Below are 23,111 nucleotides of genomic sequence, written 5' to 3' on the forward strand. Positions count from 1 at the left end.
AGCTGAAAAATACAAAAAAACCTAACAGAATGTTTTGAGTTTTTTAATGAATTAAGCAATTTTGAAATCAGTTGTATCCAGTGAAATATGTCTATCGATCCAGACTAGACTATGCTGCTTGTGGCTTTTGAACTGTGCTGGAAAACCATAGCAAGACTTTGACTTACTTGAAGGTCAAACTAATTAACCTTTTTCAGAATACAGCAAACAGAATCGAATACCAGCCATCATAAAATGTATTTGCCCCTTCACATTGCTGTCTTAACCCATTCTGTGCACTTCATACCAATATGCCCCTCTTGGTCAATGGTCTTTAGTTTCTTTTTTGTGTGTTTCATGATTTTCAAGCTTTAAATAGATTTGTTATACTGTGCAATTAAGTCCAAATACAATATGTTAATGATATTAAGTCACATTTTTCACTATGAAATGTTCATGTTGAGATACATTAGAGTCCCCATTGCTTTATTTTCTGGACAGAAATGATGACTTTTAAACTCCACTTAAACTCCACTTAAACTCCACTTAACTGTTCTGCCCTTGATTAACAAAACTATGGGGCTAGGCAATGACTCAGTGAAAATGCTTCCTTTGAAAGTGACACTGAACAATACTGCTAGCTTACAGGGTTTTACCTTTATACAGTAGATCTTTCAAAATTGAGAAAACCGCATTGAGCACAGAGCAACAAAATGTAATTTTATAATTGACCATTCAGTAATATTGCTGTCTGTTGCACTGCTCTGTTTTCCCTCCAGTAATGACAGACCAAGCCCATTACGCCCCTATTTATATTTTAATCAAATAAAATATAATTTGTATGTTGCAGCAACCAGCATTAAAGGGTATATAGGGACCTTTTTATTTGATTGTGTTACATGTTCCCATCTGTTGCTACAACTGTTTAAGTAAGGTGTGTATTGTTTTAATAATTTTTTTTTTACATTTTAGGAACCCATAGGAACATGTAACACATATGTCAAAATCAGGCATATGTCAAAATCAGTGGTACTCACTTGTAGGTCTTTCAATCCCTTTCAGTCCATGACCTTAATTATTGAATTGTGCAGCACATGTCCACCCCGGTCTCTAATTAAGCCAAGTAATTCATACCCTGGATGGAACAAGGTCCTGGCTTCCTGGATTGGATTAAATGGACTGCAGCCATCAGGCTTGTTCTAAAAGGCATTCTGTAACTGTGCAAGAAGAGAGAAACAGCATGTTGTTGTGGGGAGACTTAGACATACTATAAGCATAAATGTGGCGCTTACACTGCAGCTGGCTCCAGTATATTAAAGCTGCTAAGAAAGGTGAGTAGTGAAGATGAACAGCTTTAGAGCAATGCAACTATGTTTGCTAATATATATTCCACTAATTACATTGCAGCTATGCTAGTTTCACTGAATCAAACAATGCTGTCACAGTGCATATAATTTCATTGAGAGGCCCCGCGAGCAGCTTGATCTTAATGAAAACAACACTGGGACCATTTTTAATAAGTTTAAGCATGTTGCCTTCTCACAATAGATACACTGTCAGAAAAGGAACTAACCATTACAGTCAACAGACCAGAGGGACAAAAGAGGGTTATATAATGCTAAACAAATAGATAGCTAATACTTGACTTGTGCATGTGCAGGTAGAGCCTTGTCAGATTACGTAAGAAGCCTCGCTCTAAGGAGAGATCAGGGAGCTCCCTTAAGATTGTGTTGTAGTGCGTAGGAGCCATTAGGAGGTGCTTATCCCCCCCCCCTATTTTTCCACCTAATTTGAAATGCCCAATTTGAATGCCCCCTCACTGATACAACCCTCTATCAGGAGGAGTCAAGGACCCCGCCAGGCAGATCTCCATCTGGATTTGTTAAGCATCTGACCAGTAGGGGTACAAAGGTCAATGCTGTGTCTGGCAACTCGCCACCAACAGGATTCAAAACATGCTTGCATACTCACCTTCCACTCCAAGCAATAGTGCTCCATCCTGCGGATGAGATGTTAAATCAATGTCCTATTGTAAGTGACTCTGCATATAATGCACAGTTCACAGTTTACCTCTGTAAAGCGCTTTGTGATGGTGGTCCACTATGAAAGGCGCTATATAAAAATAAAGATATTGTTATTATTATTATTATTTTACTAGTTGAACCATTGGGGACCCATATTTTTTTCCATTGTCTTACTTAAATTATGTACTGTATATATTTGTGTTCTAGTTTAAAGATATATTAACTGGTTGACACTACACTGTCATTAATGTACATTAATTGGGAAAGTAGAAGATTTGCCTGCCATTCATTATCTTCAAAAGTATAACCAGGAAGGGAAATATTATTCTTGTGTTGGGGTGTATTCATTTTGTGCTCCAGCTCCAAGCAGCCCCTGTATGTGTTGTTGCTATGCAAGCTTTCCCACAGCGCTTCACTGATGCCTCTGAATCCCGACCTGAACATCCACCCTGCTATTCAGCCATTGCTCTATAACCTTGTAATGAGCAGAGAGTTTGAGCAGTTCTGCTCAGTTGTGCTGAATTAGGTGTGCTGGGTTTTGTGTGATGAGGGACTACAAAGAGACCACTAATTTCATCCTAAGCTGCAATCAAACCTAGGCTTCTGTGGCAAAATGCCTGAGTACTCTTTTTTTTCCCCTCTCAATTTGTAACATTGACATGGGATTTTCTCCTTTGAATTAAAGATTAGAGTAAAATATGGTCCAGCATGCATTGATGAAAGAAAATAGTTACATGTCAAAGCCATTTAGCATTCAAGACCCAAATGAAGACATGGATAGAGCCTGACCTTGTTTTTGCTTTTTCAGATCATGCGAGGCTTCATGAGAAAATAGAAGAGTTATTCCATTAGTTCAGGCAGATTTTTTCTATTTGCTTTTTGAATTGTGATATGAAAACGATGGTATGCCCCCGGGCAAATACACAGCACTAATAATATATTGCACCCTCTCTGAAGCCTCTATTCACAAATTCGTGATACAAATGTAATGCTTCCTTCAGCCATCCCCAATGGCAGGTGTTTGCTATTACAGTGGTTTCCAGTGGTTTGTGAGTCCATCTATTTTCATCCCTATAACTTCCCAAACCTGCTACTATATGCACAATAGACACCCTGGGCCCTGTTCAATTAAACTGTGGATTGATTGTGGAGCTACATTTACATCATGCAGTTTAGCTCATTTCAGCTTTGGAAACAGTGGGGTCAATGTCTTTACACACATTGTGGTTGACACTACACTTTGTTTAAAAAGCATCTTCACGCTGGTAAGTTTTTAGATTAAAATATCAAACGGCTCTTTAGTAGAGACCCACATCTTCCTGCAGTACTGGGAATGACACCCAAATGAAGACGTTTTAAAATGACAGAAATGTTTTTAAATGCGGTACCATATACCCAGAGATGAGTGTGATATATTCAATAATGTGTTCACAATTGGACAAGTGGTTCTCTAGGTAGCCTCCATATGCCAGAGATTATGATACATGATATAACTTTTTAAAAATATCCATAGCATGTTTTGTGACAATTGAACAAGCGCTTTTCTAAATATATGCATACAAACAATATGGACGTCTGCCTTTGCTATATCCCCCGCAGACAAAATGGTTCAACACTGTGGGATAATAAATACACCATAGATCTACATACGTTTCCCTGTAAATCATTGTAATGTGTTGAGTACTGTCAAGCCTGTCAATTATGACCACTCAAGGGACTGTCTACAAGAGGTCCTTATTCAGTATTTTTTTTATTTTACAAGCGGTTTAACTTGGGAAAGGTATATGTCCATGGGGAGCTGGTCAGGTGTTTAATAAAGGCTTGACTGTAAATCAATGTTAGCTGACAGATCCCAAGGTATGTGATTAAATTAATGAATTTGTTTATTTATTTGAACAATGAAGACATTAGTATGGAGCGCCATTTTTGCCAAAACTATCTGGCCGTTAGTTTGTCAATTTGTTTGTCAGTTTGTTTGTCAATTCGTGAATTGGTCAATTTGTCCAGCAATTCGTCCATAATTTTGTCAATTCATACAGTAATTCATAAACTTATTTGTTAATGCATCTAATAATTCATTAATTAATTTGTCAATTCATTAATACGAAAGGCTGTACGGGCCTGCAAATTTCCAATCAACCAGACAAACTTCCCGACAACCAGACAAACTTTCCAACTGTCAATCTCGCACTATGCCGAAAACACTGCAACTTTTCTAGCCAATGGGAGCACACACTAATATTTTAATCAACGAAAATCCAGCCTCACTCAAAACTGCTTCAGCCAATAATATTTAGAAGGGTGTTTCAAAAGATATTCTATTTAACAAGATATTCGACTCTGCTGATTTTCAGTGGAGATTTCCGTCTCACTACACGCAAAGCATTGTGGTATATAGAGAGTTAGGCAAAAAAATGATATGGAGAGTCAATGCAGGCATACGAAATGTTGCTGGTTTTCGCCATGGTTTACACCTGCAACACTCATACAGATACAGAAGTGGCTGCTCTCCATATACTGTACATAATGGTAAATATTTTCACTTGTAATAATTGCCATGAAAATAAATTGCTATAGTCCTCATGAAAATAAATGTAGTACTCCATTGTATCTGCAAAATAGGATTTTTTAAAAATTCATATATTTGTTTATTATTAATTTACGAATAATATTGTTAATTTCTACGTTTTGTCATTTTTTGTCATAGGTTCTTTTTTCTTTTTTTACTTTTCTTTCTTTGATTTCCTCTTTCTATGTCAGTCCAAGCGCACGCAGTTGCTACTTTGGACTACTTTGCTTTTCATAGTGTGTTAAATTCTTAAGTTCCTGATTGTGCCACTAAATAAACTTGTTTTCAGCAGGTCTTAACGTAGTGCTCAATTGTTTTTTTGGGACCCCATTGCGCTGTCATCAGAATCGCTTCAGCTAATATGTTAAGGATACCACACCCTGAAATTTTTGTTGACATGTGGCGATGGGGCAGGCACTATATAACGGCACCATTTCAGTGCAGTGGGAGTCTCCAAGCACCGTTTGCACTTGCACTCGCATTTGCGCTGTGATCAGGATACAGCACATTATGTTTTGGTCTGTGCAATAATATAGGAATAAAAATAGTATTTGAGCATTTGCTTATATGCTACACTAAAATGTATTTCTTATCCACAGTAAGTAACACTGACTTGGTTGATGTTACAATCTCAACTGATCATTGTCAGGGTCCCATGGACAAGTTGAAGGGATTTAACACCCGTTTGCTAGAGGGTTTGGTTGTCCAGACACTCAATTGTTTTGGGGTTGATGGTCCTCTTCCACAAATCATCATCAATATAGTGTGTGAAGCCGTCCATGCCCTATGGGTTGATGCATGTGGAATGATATAAATAATGCAGACAGCTTCTTGGGGGTTATGTGTCATTTATTAGTAGAGTTTTAGGCAGGATAGCTAGGGCTATATTAACCCTTGTAGGAGTCATCATAAGTGATACAGTGCATTACTAATATATGACATTTTAAAGAACGAAAATAATCGCTGTCGACTGTGGGCTAAAACATTTATTAAAATGTCAGAAGAAAACATAATCATGCATCCCCAGGAGCCTCCATCTGCACTTATCTCTCCATAGCTGTGATCTGTGGGATGAGCTTGGTTGGGTAAAAGCAATAAATGAGTCACCCTGGATCAAATTCACCAAAAATGTATATACGTGTATATATGTATATATATATATATATATATATATATATATATATATATATATACAAATAATATGCCTTAACTGGATTAGGTCGCTAACAATGCTGTGCCCTGAAGCCCGTACGTGCTCCATTGTGTGCTGAAACATGATGTGCATCCTCACTACCCCACAATCAGTCATGAAGAGTTTCTGAGTAGAAACAAAATAGTCTCACTGTGGTAGAGCATAGGCTGTACTCATGGGGGTGCGCGGGTGTGTGGGAGAGCACATGTGTGAGTGAGTGAGAGGTCAGTGGCTGGGGGCCATCTTGGTGAAGAGGCAGCCTGAAACCAAGATGGCCCCTGTTTGCACAGCCACATGATTTGGATTGTTTGAATGATTGTGTAGTTGTTTCGTTCATTGTTTCATTGTGTGTGAGTGGAAAAGTGTGGAATGTGGCCAGGTGGTGATTGACTGAATGGTTCATTGAAAACCATCCCCTGGCCACCTGGTATAAAAGGAAGGGAGAAATGTTTGTTTGTGAGAGTGTGTAGGAGAGAGAAGAGAGTGCAGTGGACAGAAGAGAGGAGTTTTGTTTTGAGGAGTTTTGTTTTGGGGTTTAGTGTTTTGGGTGTGTTTAATTTGAGGCGTTTTGCTTTGGGGTTCAGTGTTTTGTCCAAACCTTTATTTTGTTCCTGTATTTTGTTTGTTTTGATTTGTTGTTTATAATGTGTGCAAAAAGCGCTTAACTTGCAGTTCTGTGTCTGTGTGTAATGTTTCAAAGGGCGCAGACCAGCCTTGCCCGGGACACAAAGCCACACTCACTTACATTCCTGGAGAAGATGAGCTACAAAACAAACACATACTGTATTTGTTGAGATTCACTGATTAGTTTCCACTAATCAAATAACCTATTTATCCAGTGAATGTAAAACATAATTAAATAATTATTGTAGAATATATAGAACATAACTAAGATAATCAAGGAAAGCTCTCTATACAGTCCATGTCCATTTTAGAAAACCCTTTAAGTAAATGTTCAATACCTGGTCTAAAGAAATATCGGTACTGTTAGTCCTTTGGTTTAATAATTCTGTCATAACTAACTTGTTTCTGCTGTTATCGAAATAAAATACTGTTTTTTCATCATGGTAAGTTTACTGATTGTTATGGCTTGCAATAGGGACATAATTAGCTAAGTACACCAAATCTAATGTGTTTTTAATTCACTCATTTACTTAAAAAAGCGCTTGCGTCTTGAGGCTGCCTTATTGTGGTAAGAACTGGAATCAATCTGAAAAAAAAAACAGATGGAAAGACTATCAAATTATTTCACATAGGTACTGTAATTGATTTGTTGTGATGCACATCCATTTTGATTACACAATGGGGCACAGCACACATTTTATAGTGATACACTTAAGAACTCATAAAATATTAAGATGCTATTCTCCTCTGTTGGCATATTCAATTAACTACAGCAATGACTGCAGCCCAGCATGCCAGCAATGCATCTGTTCCCCTGAGAAAGCCAGTCATCTGTGCCAGAGGTTCTATCTCCCTGTGTCACAAGGTGACTCATGTTGGAGTGTATTGATTTATTTTTAAATGCTGATTGGAAACCCCCCTGTCATTCAGCCCAGCACCAAGCTGCCTGCTGATTTTGGGCAGGTGAAGTGAGAACAGATTAGGGTGCACGATGTGTGTCCACAAAGCAGCACATGCGTTTCCGAATGGAAAAAGACTTGCTCCCCCCTCACCTCTCCATCTCTCTCTATCAATAAATTATAAAAGTTCTTCTCGAAAGCATGCCATACAGATTTGTGAACATCATACAGTACTTTTTCAACTGATAATATGTATGTATTCGTAGTACTGAATTTCTTATTCAGTTAGCATATGTTCAACCCTGTGTTTTGTGTACAAATATACTTTACTGTATAGTGCCCTTAGCTGTGCGTTTACCGTACAGCATTGCATTGTCTAAAATGCAAACTATGCACTGTATATAATATTTAAAAAAAATATGTATCTTCCTAAATTATTAAAATGCTGAATGTAAAATAATAATAATAATAATAATAATAATAATAATAATAATAATAATAATAATAATTTAATTTTAATTAGTAGCTGCCCATAGGCATTATTATCGACTGGACTGTGTAATTCTGTGTTGGAATTAATGCTCCATATTATTTTATTTGTGTAATTACGCAACCAGCTGGAAAGGAGGCAAACACATTTTAACATTACATCTGTAAGAAGCTGGTGCACTGCTGATCTGATGCATTATAAATAGGTGCAATTCAAGCAGTATGGTATATTGAGGCTCCTCTACCTAGGTCCTGTGAGACTCATTATTGCGAGATTTTAAAGAACGAGGACACTCTTAAAAAAATAATAATCTTGGGTACTACAGTAAAAGGCATCTTAGGCATGTTAACAGCAAACAATATACTTAGATAGCACTTAAATTGCATTAAGAACTCCATCATGCATTTGTATACCTTCATTTGCAAATTATTGCAGTGAGATGCTCTGCCGAGAAACGGCCACAGCTGGTCAGCTATCTGCAATCTGCAACCATCCAGTCCTGATAATACAACGTTTTTTTGCTGGTTCATATTGAAAATTGACTGTATATCAAAAACTCCTTTGAAAATGATTGAGAATAGACAGAAAAAATACTGATATCATTAATTAAACTCTTGTCTCGTTAATTGTGGATTAAATGCCACACTTCATCTCTATAGAAAGACGTGATTTTTAAGTAAGTGAAGACAAATTCAGGAGTACATAATGCACATCTGTAATCAGTATTTAAGATAGGAGATCTTGGGTTCAAATCCCAGCTGAGCCACAAACTAAGTATCTGACTCTGACCCAACCACTTGACCTTGATGGGCTTTATTCTCTGTAAAACTGCTATGAAGTAGAATGAGAAGTTGACATACAGTATATATAGTTGACATATATATAGTAGCAATCTGTGCATCTATGTAATTGTGTCTTCTGTACTGTAATTTCCGTTGTATTGTCTTCCTTTCCCCCTCTGTATTCTCTGCAGTTGCTGGTCGACTGTCTGCGTCTATGTGTAAATGTAGCCTGCGCGTGTGGTGCTTTCTGTTTGTCTGTGCCCATTGGTCCTGGTGTGCGGCTGAGGACCAATGGGATGTGTGTAAGCTCCGGTAACCAATTAGAATAAAGGGGCGGAGTGACGTTATAAGAGGGCGCTGTGCCGCCATTTGTGTTTGTGTGTGTGTGTTCTGAAAGCTGGTTACTGTTCCAGGATTGCAGTGAAGCAGACAGGGCAGTGGTCTCTGAGTAATTAAAGCAATTGAACTTGAATCAAGCTTGTTGTCTCCTTCCGTTCTACAGCCTGCGAAAAGCTACTTTATGCTTAATCTGGTTATTTTACTCAGAGAAAACAATGGCAAACCTCATTCAAACTGACTTTTTTCTCAAAGCTGGTATCTGTGAATAGAATATTTATGTATTACGGAATGATGTAGCTACTGAAATGTAATAAGTTGTAATAATGTTAATGTGTTATAATTCAATATTGTAAATACATGTTTAATGAAAATGTTTCTTAATCGTCGTCCTGCTCACATATGTAACTGAGATGGATTTACCAGTGAGAAAGAGGATGATAGGAAATGTAGTTCCATGCAGGTACATGTGAAGCCATCATGAGGCAGGGAATGCAATTTAAAAATGTAAAAAAAGTGGTCAAAATGTAAAAAAATAAAAACAATTAAAACAATACACACACCTTACTTAAACAGTTGTAGCAACACATGGGAACATGTAACATAATACATTAAAAAGGTCTTTATATACCCTTTAAGTTGTAGCTTCTTTCTTTTGTTGTCTTCCTCAACAAAATCCTTATGGTGACGGGTACATTCTTCTGGGGTTTTTGTGTGTCTAGGCATGTTTTATATTTCGCCACACTTTTCAGTTTTATTTTAAATCCTCCATATATAACTGTAATATAGCTTTAAATCCTGTGAACAAGTCTCTGTTAATTGTAATTTCATTTTAAATCTAGAAAGCAAATCGCCAGTAGAAATGTAGTTTGCTGCCACTCAATAGGGTGGGGTTAAAGTATTCAGATTGAATCAATGATAGATACAAGTCAGGAAGAAGGGACATTGCCTAACTGCACTGGTAGTGTTTTAGTGTTTTTTTTTTGTTTTGTTTTGTTTTTTAAATGGGAAAGTTGGAGTAACCATTGCAGTGCTTTTCCGGTGTTTATTGGCTATACACCAATTCAATTGTATTTGTATCAAGGTGTTTTATTGTTTTTATTGGTTAAAAACAAAAATCAGAAGCCCTAATTGTGAATTAATTGCCTGGAAATAGTGAGCAATGTATAACAATGGCTAAATAATAAATTAAATCAAGCCACAAAAAGAGTGAAAGCTCAATAGCAATAGGGACTAAATCTAGCCACTTTTCTTTCCCATAGTTTCTGACAGTGTTATGGGCACTGCATGCACAACAATAATTGTTCATGTGTGAACTGCTGCCATCTAAGTTCCATCAAATGGATTGGATGCCAGACTCCATCTATGACAAAGAGTGATGCAATGCAGTACATATCAATTTTGATTTCTATAGCAGCTTTCATGAACAAACAACCAAAGGCACTGAAAAAAATGTAAAAAGTCAAGCCAGCAATCTAAAAATGTCAGTAGAAATAGACAAATCACCTGCATGGAGGCAGATTACCTGAAGTTCTCTTGGCAGCAGGCAGTTCTGTTCATTAGAGGTATAGAAACAAAATTCAGATAAGATTAGGCACTAAGGAGACTAGCAAACCAGTGGCTGTGACAAACCTTACCCATACAGGTATTGATATTAAAGGTCACTAGCAAGACCAAGACCCATCATGGCATGATGGGTGAGAAGCACATGTCATTCTGAGTTATCATTTAAGTGCTTGAAACAGTAGCACAGAACTAAAGTGTCATGTGTCAAGATATCAAACCCCTTCAAGCAGCATATATGGCACCTCATAAGGAATCCGGTAAGTACAGTATTGCAACAAAAACTTTAAACATCAGGGTCCTAGAGTGGGCAATTGTTGCGGAGAGGGGATATAATTGGGCATTGTAAAATTGGGGAGAAAAAACAGGAGTAAAAATAAACAATACAAAAAAATATATATTATTACCATAAATGTGTTACCTATATTCTGTAACGTCTTTTCTCCTCCATAAAGCACACTTGCTCCATAGAGACTGGTGGGCTCCTATATACTGTAGAGTAGGTAGCAAGCTTCTCTTCAATCAACACCTCATAATTCCTTGAATGCTTTGCAAAGAAATGTGACTCTGGTATGATCAATACTTTGTAACCCAGAAAATCATTAGAAAAACACTCATTATACTCGCTAATGGAAACATATTTTGTCATTCCTTATCACTTACTATGATTATCAATTTCTAACGCGTAAGTGCCCATTGGGAATCGGCAAGTCATTTCTCTAAACTAAATTCCTTCATGAATAATGTATTGTCACATCAACAAGGAGGCAGATGAGGGAAACATCCCTAAAAAATGGTATATTCCTCAAAAGATGTTAACGAGATAAAAAAAAAAAAGCCTTTTATTGGGTGGCACTGGCATGTACCATTTTCATTTAGGGTATTTCAGTCGTTGTAGACACACCACCTTTGGTATACCCTAGTGCTTTGTTTAAGGATTTAACAGGAGCAGTAGTTCCTTTCTACTTCAGCTTATATGTTAAACTTTTACAAGACATATTTATTACTTGACAGTCCATTAAGATGTTTTATTTCTTTGCCAGTGCTAACTCTGGCAGTGAGACTAAACTGCAACACCTTGTGCAACTGACCACATGGAGCTTTTTTTGTATTCACTCAGTTAGCAATAGATATCGTAGGATCACATACTGTAGTATGTATTTATGTATGTATCATATGTATATACATAAGAGTACAGTACATATATATGAAACATCTTAAGAAAGGGTAGTACTGTAGCATAGAGTATATACAGTATCTTCCTGACTGAAAAGATTGAATTTCTTTTAAATGATACAAATAAAGCTAAACCCACTTTATCTGACCTACCCTTTTATCTGAACTAATATTAGCAGTATTATGGGGGGCATAAGCTCCCCTTTATCCAAGCACTCATTTTTACAAACTTTTTCCAAGCACTTTGGATATAAGGGGTAGTGCTGTACAGTATATTGAATCACTCTGGTCCACCCTGTTTATGAAATCATTAATAAATGACGAGGGGCCATGCAGTCAGTATGCTGTGTTGTATGAGAAACTGTAAACTGTTTGACACAATAGAGATACTGATGATGCCCCATTGTGTTACGAATGGAGAACCTTTCAATCTAGGGAACAGGTTTAAATTTGTATGAATACATTTGCCATGGTGTGAAAATTAATACATGAAATAAACTACACAGATGGGTCAGGGGTTTACCAATTATTAAGGTATCACTAAAATATTTGTACTTCTGCAATTATTCACATTTGCTTCTTAGCCCTCTTATGAGAACTGATTTTGTAATATTGTCAATCAACCTGCTAATTATTTAAACAAGGAAAGTGATCAGAAGCAATATCATTATCACTATAATACTATAACATGTATTGCATTTTTCTAAATACTCCTATTTTTACCCTGTGCTAAGTTAATAGCCAGTCTATGTTAGGAAGCAAATCAAAGTTTCTGGAAATTAACTAGAAAAATGCATACAAGTGTACCAGCAGAGATTATATGTATTAGGCTTAACCCACCCAGAATTTAGATATTGAGTACAGCCAGCCACTTGCACCACAGAGTGGCTTACTGAAAATATTTTCTGCACTCTGACAGGGAGGCAAACACTTTAATTTAGCATGGCCTTTCCATTATTCCATGTTGAAAAAAAACAAAACATAACTAAATATACATTTTTGATAAGAAATTCTGGCTTTTAAAAATCTGATTTGGGTTCAACTTTGTGTGTGTGTTAGTGTTTTGTTGTGTTTTTCATTATTGATGGTCCTATCCTCCCAAGGGAAATCATGCCACAGCAGCCCCTATTCATGTGCATACACTAATAAAATCTCAATGTGTTCTGTTTCTGTGTGTCTGTGTGTAGGGAAGGGGGTTGCTATGTGGATCCCCCCCGAGGAAAATTGTTTATTTGATGTCCTTGATTGTCATTCGCTGGGATCCTTAGTACACAACGTAAGGGGTGCTAATGCAAGATGAAAGGGTCATCCTAGTTTACTGTTGCCAGACTTGATATTCCAGGCAGCTCCCTTTCCTTTCCGCCAATCAAAGGCAAGAGCTCAGTGATGCAGGCCCTTTCTCACTGGAGGGATTCCGAAGAAGCTGCATTGTGATGATGCTCTGTTAAACAGTCTAGTATCTCACTCCCTCTTCCCAGCTTCAGATGAAGCCTGTGTCTTTTATTTAACAGGGGCTATCACAGCAGCATATTTGAAGGCTTCTGCAAGCCAGACCGGAGAAGAAAAAAGCAGCAAGGCTTTCATTCACAAAACACCTCATTCTTTTTAATGTTTCCAGATGAGCTTTCCTTAAAAGACAACCAATACCCAGAAGGACAGCATTACCAGGTAAGGCACTGTTCTTACTGAATCTGAGGTGCCACCTAGAATACTGCTGCTGATACTGAAGTGTACAGAACTGTATTGTGTAGAATGGGTGCTTGTGATCCCAATGCTTAGGGATGAAGTGCTTCTCCCGATCTGTCTTTGTGTGTGTGTCTATTTATTTATTAATTTATACATTCATTTAAAAGGGGTGTGTGTGGGTGGATTTGTAGATTATTCCGTTTACCACAATGGACTGTGTCCAGGTGAATCCATATAATAGGAGTGTGGTATATGCTGTACTCTTGTTGCCTGATGTTTATTCAAATAAAGCACAGTGCGTGGGAAGTGCTTAGGGAAGTGGCAGACGGCAGCTGAGGAAACTAATCCTTTGGTCCATGCCATCAGATAAAAGCAGCAAAGGTTGTTTCTCAGCTTTCAGACACGATGGGTTTATCTTTCACTTGACTTGCTCAGATTGGAAGAACTATTGATTTTCTAATTGCCACCAGTGTTAACTGAAAATCACCCACTTTTTCTTCTATAGCGGTTTAAAATCTGGTATCGAAACACACTTAAATAGATACAGATGTAGATAGAGATGGATTACAGATAAAGAAACAAGCATTCAAGGTTGCTACATTAACATTGTAAATATGCTGTATACTGGTTTTGATATTAAAACATTACTATAGTATGCATGCCTCTTTGCAATGTGGAGCAACACAACATAATACCCGTATGTACAGTATGCTAATAGTTTCAAAACAATGAAGATGTCTTTGAAATTGACAGTATCATCATGAGAATACCACGTTTTTCCATCTACACGTGCAGCTACAACAAAAATCCGGCAGCAAACAGTCAGTAGAGATCAGCCTTTTTAAAGCTCTAGTTGCTAGCTACTGTAGGTGACTGGATAAATAAAGTTAACCAGGATTAAACAAGTTATGTGCACTTGTCAGATATATATATAACGAAGTGGCTTCAAATGGAATTTAGCTACACAAAATTCAGTCAGAAATTAAACTTCAGCATATCTGCTTTATGTATCGCACAGACTGGCTTGTAATTAGCAACAGTCTGTCTGTCCGTCCATCAGTATTTCTGTCGAACGGTGTACAATACACAGAGCTCCAAAAAGAATAGTCTTTGCAATCTGTACTTCAATCAGCATTGATACATACTGCCTTCTACCATTATTCATCGGAGTCAGTCCAGTGACTGCTGTCAGATCGGAGGCAATAGAGGGATCTCCCCAGGTAAATGTTGCTGGCACTCTTTCCAAGTGGAGTCCTAAATCAGCGAAAAAACAAGACAAAACATGCGCTTGGCCACCGTGATCAAACAGATGTTAGCTTCCAAATGAATAATTTCCTTCAATTGTCAAGAGGGATGTTTTGTATTCCTTACTCAATATCCATTTGCGAGTATGAAGAGAGACCACTGGTCTACAGCATTTTATTATTAGATGAATAAAAGTGCACAATTTGTTACTGGTTGATACACTGGGAATTAGTTACTATAATTGCTGCATGGAACTCAACTTCAGGTCAAGGTACGATGTTGGTGTTGTAGATACAATGAGATATGGGTGCATTGAAATACTGTGATTTGCATGGGGAAATATGTTGTATACTCTATGGAGCATCTGTTTTGTGTTCATGCATTATGTTGCAGTGTACTATAGTCTTTTTTATATTGGATTGTAGGGCTGATGCTCTAATTTGCTGTATATTTATAGTTATGATATTGAGATTATATATTTCATTAAAGTTGCTATTCAAATTAAATTTGTTGTTATTACTATTTAGATCTGGTCAGTCATCCCCTACATTTTTTTAAAATGTATTTTTTCATAAAATATATCTTTGACGTCTTTTGACAAATATATCTTGTGAAAAAAATAAATAAAAAGGTGGTCTATCTTTATGTTCACACAGCAGGACCTAGTTAATGTTCCAAGGTCATTTCTGCTATAATGGACACACACACAGACATGCTCACTGCTGACTTTTTTTTTAAATTTATTTATTTGTGCTCTGATCTATCTGAAAGCCAAGCCCTGTGTTTAATCTGAGTCAATCAGGATCAGGTTTCTCTCTGCCCTAATTCAAAATCATGGCTGGCTTATTATTCTTTTTTAAAAACAGCATTTTCCATCTGTCAAGGCAAATCATTTTTGGTCTCCCATTCATTGGGTCTGTTCTGCTTTCCAAATTGGATGTCACTGTAAATTACCAGGTGTGCTATCACATCATCTGGGTCATTTTAATGATCTAGAAAGGATCAGATCTTAATGCCGTCAGCATGCCGCTCAAAAACCTGCACCACTTTGTTATTGGTTAGTGATGTTAAAAAGAGGGACAATTCATCAATGCTAGGGGACTAATATAGATAAAAGGATGGCAGGATTTTAATCTTCTGACGTTTAGTTTAAACACTGTACAGGAAATCCTGAGCCTTTGAGATCTGTGCATCTTGCGTTCATTTCCATTTTATTTTCACCCGTTTCCATATGGTGTTGTTAGCAGTGTCTCATAATTATGTTACACTAGAATAAAATCCATAAGGGTCTATTTGCTATATCTTCTATTAATATTCCATGAAGACTTATTTACAATACTAAACGTCCTCCTCTAAACCTGCTTGCCACTATGAGGCAAATGGCCATTATCTAGGTACTTACAGCAGTAGGAGGTTATAAATACACGATCGTGTCTGCCACTGTAATTGTGGTACAGACAGCTCATTAAATCTTTTGCATATCTTTAAAGAGGAGACTATTATCTAGTCAGGGATAATAAGATATTTAATGAGCAAGTAGTCTGGTTATCTGGCAACAAACTCCCCATCCCAGTTTTAATGCTTTCCTAGAAAAAGGAGAACATTTAGGATGATCTATTCAGAGATATGAAGATGTTTAGTAAGTAGGGGGTCTAAAGTGAAGAAAAATGGGCAATAAAATCCCCACTCCTACTCTTTCTTTAAATAATTTATTGTTTCCATAATTTGTGTCGATACTGTTGTTATATTTCCCAAATCTTATTAATAAGAAGTACCTTAGCATTCAGCTTGCCCAAAGTCTCAGAAGCTGTGAGCAATGCGGTTTTATGTTATCTGGAAACAAATGTAGATTTTTTATTTATATATATATATATATATATATATATATATATATATATATATATGATGAAAAACCTGGACTGTTTATGTCCCTGAAAGCAGAGCCCCAAACGCATCAATAAATGCAGAAACAGATCGTGTAGCATGATGGGAATACATTATTTTGGGCGACAACCCCAAGGAAATAAAAAAATATCCAAGATGCAAGTCGACTAGCGACAACGGGAGTAGCATCCCCTCACATCTTGTTGACATTTAGCGGCCTCGCTATTTAACGTTCCACGAGAAAAAAAAAACCAATAACTGAACCAATAACTAAACTCCCTTTTAAACTGTGTCATTCTAATTTCCTGCTGTTCTGAAAAACAGCCACAAAATACAGTAAGATAGCATGCAGAATTATTACTGTGCACATTTTGCCAAGGCTAAGAAAACATTCTGTTCTAAAAGCAGCTCATTATTCATGTTTCACTGATGCATTCAGTGTGCATGCAACTGATTCTGTCTAGATGCATCAGAAATGTTTGATGTAAAAAATTGATTTTCGAAAGTGCCAGTCCCTAAGGTATTATGCCATGCCATATTAAGGGCTAGACGAGAAAAAGGGTTCAAGCATAAACCGGGATACAGTGTTTAATATCTGCAGTAGCTTCATCTGAACAATCAGGCATTAACTAGCATCCGCTCTGTGTGTTTTTTTTTCTTCCCTCTGAAAAGATTCTGAAAAAGGTATTTAAAGTCTAATTTATTCATTAGCCTCAGCTAAGGAAAAGGATGGTATCAACTGCTGTTCTGACACTGCTGTAAAGTATTATAATTATTCCTGCCTTGAGATTTACTCGTTTTTTTTCTTTGTTTTTTAATGAAAACAATGGGTGTAAGTTGTCTTATCAGAAGCCAAGGAGATCTGTCATTAAAACCTGGTGTACAATAGATAAGACCCAAATTATTCAAAAAATCTGTGAAATATTACTTTCAATAGAAGCCTGAGGTGACTTTTCTGTGCCCAGTTAAAGGCAGCCTTTGTCAATTAATATGACTCTGGACATCTCTCATTACACTGAAATGATATTAACAGTGGCAATACTGGATGCCACTGTTCTCATTGGAAATGATATAGACCTCATAGGGGGGAATACAGCAGACAGGATTTGTTCACAAACACTGTCTGGGGTGCTGGCAATTGATAACCAGTTACCTTTGAACTGAAACCCCTGTACAAAAATTGCAAGACCAGGCTGGTCTCTCTGACACTCCTGCAGTAGTGGAGTATTTAAAAGGATGAACAGCTGCACCCCTGTATTAATGGCTCTCTGGAAGAGAGGATAAGAACAGCTAGAGGCTAGTGCTAATGTGCTGTCTGTGTTGCTGCATGAATGGGCCACTCAACAATGGGACAGATCTTTGAAGGGATTGTCTATTTGGGCTTGCTACCTCATTAGCAGCACATTTGCCCTTAATTAATCTAACAAGTACTCAATGGAGGTTTTTAGTCTGTTCCAAATATGATACAAGTTCTGTGAATGTATTTATTTATACATGGTTCCCTCGTATTGTCCACTTATGTTCAAGTGCTACTGTGCAACATGTAAAGCAGGTAGGGTTCAAGACAATTTTAGTAGTAATGGCAAGGATAATGTGTTTTAAAATATATATTGCAGTGGTCCTGATACACAAGAACATGGGTAGCGGTATGATACCATGATACTGTTGTACTGTTCCATCAAAGACCCATTACATTGTACTGTGGCTGCTTATATGCATGACCTCTGAGTACATCAGCATTCCATTGCCTTTTACTGGAGTCCGGTAATGTATTGGATTTGATTCATCTCATACTCATTGTGGTGAGGTCTGTGGCACTGAAACACGGAAGAATTGCTAGCCGTTCTTAATGAACTGTTCTCCCGCAGAGAGCAATGATACGAAGAGCAAGAAAGTAGCAGTACAAAAGGTGGAGCGATTACAGACAATTATCAGACATCAACAATTCCACACCATAATATATTTTTTCATTTCTTGTACCGAAAGTAAATATCATCAAGATAACATAAAAAAAGTTAAGCAATTTCACATCAGTTACCATTTTGTAATATAAACCTAACATCTCAAACCGGAAATTAGTTTTTCCAAGCCCCTTTTAATATCCTGCGTTAACAGGGCCAAGCCAATGACTGGGCCTTCTGGCAATTTCATGCACCTGAATAACTGGTGCTCACACCAGCATATATATTTTTTATCAAAAAGAATAATAAAGATTCAACTCTGCGATAGTTTCTGTGTGACATTTTCTCCTACAGGCAATTCTATTCGATTTAAGTGTCACCACACATTGTTTATTGGCAATGAATAAGCTGTAGCTATTTTTTGATTAATTATTACTAAAGGGCAAATGTAGTCACAAAGGTAGGCTCCAGGACCTTTTAAAAATGTATGAACATAATGAGGAATATAGCAGTGAACTCAGAGATATAGTTCAAGCAATATTTCACACTTCTTCTCCATCCCTAAAACCTAAAAAAATGCACATTTTAATATTCCATGTTAATAAATGTGTAATAACTAAGTAGTCTTTGACTGCATTAGTAACGGAAGTACTAAAAACATTGGGTGATTGAAGTTTGGTTAAAGAGTAACGGCAAAATGTTAAAGTACTGTAACGTCAAATTATATTAGATTTGTACCCGTATCCTGTAATGTTTTCAAACATTCCGATGTGGATTTTATTGCAATTACTGAAATTATGTAATTCGTTTTTTTATTTTTTAACTTTTTGACGGCATAGTCTGTGCTGTGGTGCTGTGGTGCTGTAGTCTGAAGCTGATCTTCAGTTCTAGTTGCCACCTACAGAGATATGTCATTTACAACAGTTAAGTGTCATTATGTAAGTGAGAGCCAGCACCATCACTTGCCTAAGTTACAATACTTAAGTCTATGGCTAGCAACTAAAACTTCAGCAATTTCTAAACTTATCCAAAAAAAAAATAATTTGAGTAATTGCAAGTTTTACTGTGTTGTTAATTAGATAGCCTGGCGCAGCTGAAACTGAAAAATGTAATGAAAATAAATAAATAAATACTGTCCCATAATAAATTCAACCAATTTACACCAGTCCCATGACAAAAATTGTTCTTCTTGCTTGCCATTGAAAGAGTTCTTAATCAAGTATTTACATTTTCTTTCATCTTGTATTAAAGCAGTAATGTTCTTAAGTCGCTAGGTGTACAAAACTATTTAAAGAGTACAAACCTGTAAGTCTTCAAATAAATTAACTATAGCCATTGTGACAGAAATATAATGGATCGGTTGTAAATCTCCCTCCCGACCTGTGAGGGCGCTAAGCAGTGAGGACCAATTTCTTTGGACGGGCTGGCCTGACAGTTCTTTTCCCGGGTCGGGAAGTCGGTCAGTCTGGAAGAAGGCGAGACTCCGTTGCAAGAACGTATTGACCCGGAAGTAAAACAATGTAGCAGCCACAGATTGTAAAGGCAGCTGCATTCGTGTACCAAGGAGTCATGCGTGACAGCATATAAGGTGGACGGAGAATTGTAATCGCTTCCTTCACTTGGTTTTGTGAGTAGAACCGAGGAGGAAGGTAAAATATTACGGGGACCGTAAACGTGAGTGTTGTGTTTTGTTTGTTTGTAATCGTCTTCTTTTGTACATTGTTTGAAGGCTAAAACACGTTTCCAGAGCTGTCGCCAAGGGCCAGCACTGAACCGGAACATCACTTCACCACTGTCACGAAATAAACTTGTATCACCCAGGACTGGTGACCGTGTTAGTATATTGTGGGACAGATATTTCTGTTTTTTATTTAGGACTGCAACCCTGTTGTTATATACTCCGTGCTCTACACATTGTTGTGTATTGCCAGGGATTATTATTTGGTCACCAGACCTGGAAATAAATTAAAAAAAAACTATTTCTGAACTGGATTATAACTCTCTGTGTTTCATTACTGCACTGCATCACCCCTGCACCTGCACATACCACTTACCACTTTGCCACATGGTCTATATACATTTCCACTTAGATGCTACATCACAATAAACCTATTTTTTGTGGTTAACATCAATGGACTTGTAAGCTGTCAGCAAATGTTTTTGTAAGTTGCAATGTGCAATGTGCAATGTGTTATAGCTTACCTCAGCTCAGGTGCAGGATGCCTCAGACCAAGAGTCAAGTGGGTTGAAATCATTTCAAATCTCGGCAAGGAAGGTGACAAATCAAGTCTTCTTTCTCAGTGCAGAGAAAGAAGACCTTGTGTTCCAGAGATACTTTCAGACAGTAAAGCAGTGATGCATGTACTGTAGGTGATATTATCAGGGTTTACCTCTCAAATGGAAATGCTAAGCCATTATTGTACTTATGTATTGTACTCAATGCAGCATTCATTTACCACTGGCAGCCCAGAGTTTTTCCTCAGCTTGTATTTTTAACTTGTTAAAATGACTGAATCTGGACAATAATACTGTAATATAAGCTCAAAGAAGGTCTTCAGTTGCAATTTGTGAGTACAATGGTTTAGCAGCATCAATCTACTTCATACAGTTAATTAAGTTGTAGGCTCTGATACTCTCTTAACAACCTCTCAGTGCTGCTATTCCTTGAGCCAAGAAGCAATGTTGGTGCGACCCCAATCAGAGAATGGGTATTGTACTCAATCTGAGGAAAGGTGGGGGCGAGATGTGTTTTTAATGCACAGCAGCGAGACCAGGCTTTTTTTCCTGCTTGGCTATATGTTCTAAAGAGTATCTTTGTCACTCTGTTCTGGTGCAAACATCCTTGTTTGCAACCATGGTTACCAATCCTCTTGCTTATTCTATGTTATCATTCTACAGATTTTTCTATACAGGAAGCATGCAATGATGGCAGATGAAGCTTATGCAAATAGACACGACCCACCTTCCCTCCCACACCATTGGAGGCTCTGTGGTCCAGTAGTTAAAGAAATGGGCTTGTAACCAGGAGATCCCCGGTACAAATCCCACCTCAGTCACTGACTCATTGTGTGACCCTGAGCAAGTCACTTAACCTCCTTGTGCTCTGTTTTTTGGGTGAGACGTAATTGTAAGTGACTCTGCAGCTGATGCATAGTTCACACACCCTAGTCTCTGTAAGTCGCCTTGGGTAAAGGCGTCTGCTAAATAAACAAATAATAATTGGCTTCAGGAGAAATATCCAGGGAACTTGTACTCCCACTGTTCCCTTTCTCTCTTTTTGCCATATGGAGAAAACGATGTCATGCCTTTAACCATGCTGTAGTTTAACAGGAAATCTGCATTTGCCGATTGCAGATTTACAGCAGATTTTTAGTTAGAGTTGCATTATACAACCAAGCACTGTATTCCTAATGCTGGTTACCTCCAAAAAGAATGTTGCACCTGTGCAGCATTAGTTAGTCATCTGAAGTTCATCATTAAGTCTCACCTCTTTCTCACTCGATTGTGTTAGTACTTTCGGGTTGTATGTGTTTCCATGCAGTTTTCTTTTAGCCAGAGAAATTCTCGTTCCAAATGCAAATAACCTAATTAATATTAAAATACGGGATGCTATATTTAAATGTTTCTGTCTGACTTAAATTTGGCTGATATCGTACAGCTTTCTTAAACTGGATTCTCTAAACCCCTTGTACTCTCTTTTTTTTCTTATTTTGTCAAAGAAGCTTGCCAATAAAGCCTTGGCACAGCCTACAGTTACAGCTGTCACAAACGGGATTTCACTGCTGACGTCTCGTATGCATAATGGACGACTTCTGGCAAAAAAATAACTTTATAGTCGTACAATGTTTTTGGTGCGCACTTCCTATAGTGCGTGGCATGTGTGTGGTGTATGCTGCTGCTGCGCCACATAAATAGTGACTGTGGAGAGAGTGACGACTTTCTAAGCTGCGTGGAAATCCGGCCTATGTTGTTCTAATATGAGAAAAATAACCATCATAGTAATCCATTATACCTGCTCACTAGTTACTCTTATCTCCTCTTTTGGGTTCTCATATCACCTATATGCTCAGATCTTTCTCTCTTTTCCTTCCTTTGACTCCCATATCTCCTCTCGCATTTCAGATTGTCTCTCTCAAGCTCATCTTGGACACATTCACATCACCTTAAACTCAACCTTTCTAAATCCAACCCCCTTTACTTCTCCTCTCTCCTCTGAACTCTCTATCTCAGTCTCCCTTGATGCTATCAATCTTTCTCCTTCTGCAAGAAACCTAGGTGTTATTTTGGACCCTTCCCTCTCCTATTTTCAACGCATCTCTTCACTAACACATACTTGTCATTTCTTTATTAACAACATCTATAGAATCCGCTCTTTTCTGTCTACTTATTACACTCAACTCCTGGTCCAAGCTCTTGTTCTTTCTAGGTTGGATTATTGTAACTCTCTCCTCGATGGTTTCCCTGCTTCGTCTATTCGCCCTCTTCAACTTACTCAAAATTCTGCTGCTCACCTGGTATTCTCCCAACCCCGCCACTCTCACTCTACCCCTCTGCTTCACACTCTCCACTGACTACCTATCTCTGCTTGCATCCAATTTAAGACCCTTGCTCTTGCCTATTGCTCTATTCATCATACTGCCCCTTCCTATCTCCAATCCCTCTTTATACTCACTCTCGCCCTCTCCGCTCATCCTCTAGTGGCCGACTTGATATGCCTTCTCTTCACTCTCCTTCCTCCCGTGCTCACTCCTTCTCTTCCCT

The 23,111-nt window shown here is 37.7% G+C and overlaps 1 protein-coding gene across 2 annotated transcripts in view; it reads left to right on the forward strand.

The window, feature by feature from the left end:
- The first annotated feature begins 13,038 nt into the window (after positions 1-13,038).
- The window catches only part of LOC117419941 (synaptotagmin-1), a 197,848-nt gene continuing 187,775 nt past the window's right edge, over positions 13,039-23,111 (forward strand). For both annotated transcript variants that reach the window (XM_058985648.1, XM_058985652.1), the window contains exon 1: positions 13,039-13,302. The gene's annotated coding sequence lies outside the window, so the exon portion shown is untranslated. The remainder of the gene's footprint in view (positions 13,303-23,111) is intronic.

This window comes from Acipenser ruthenus, chromosome 14 (genome assembly GCF_902713425.1).
Source record: "Acipenser ruthenus chromosome 14, fAciRut3.2 maternal haplotype, whole genome shotgun sequence".
NCBI lineage: Eukaryota > Metazoa > Chordata > Actinopteri > Acipenseriformes > Acipenseridae > Acipenser > Acipenser ruthenus.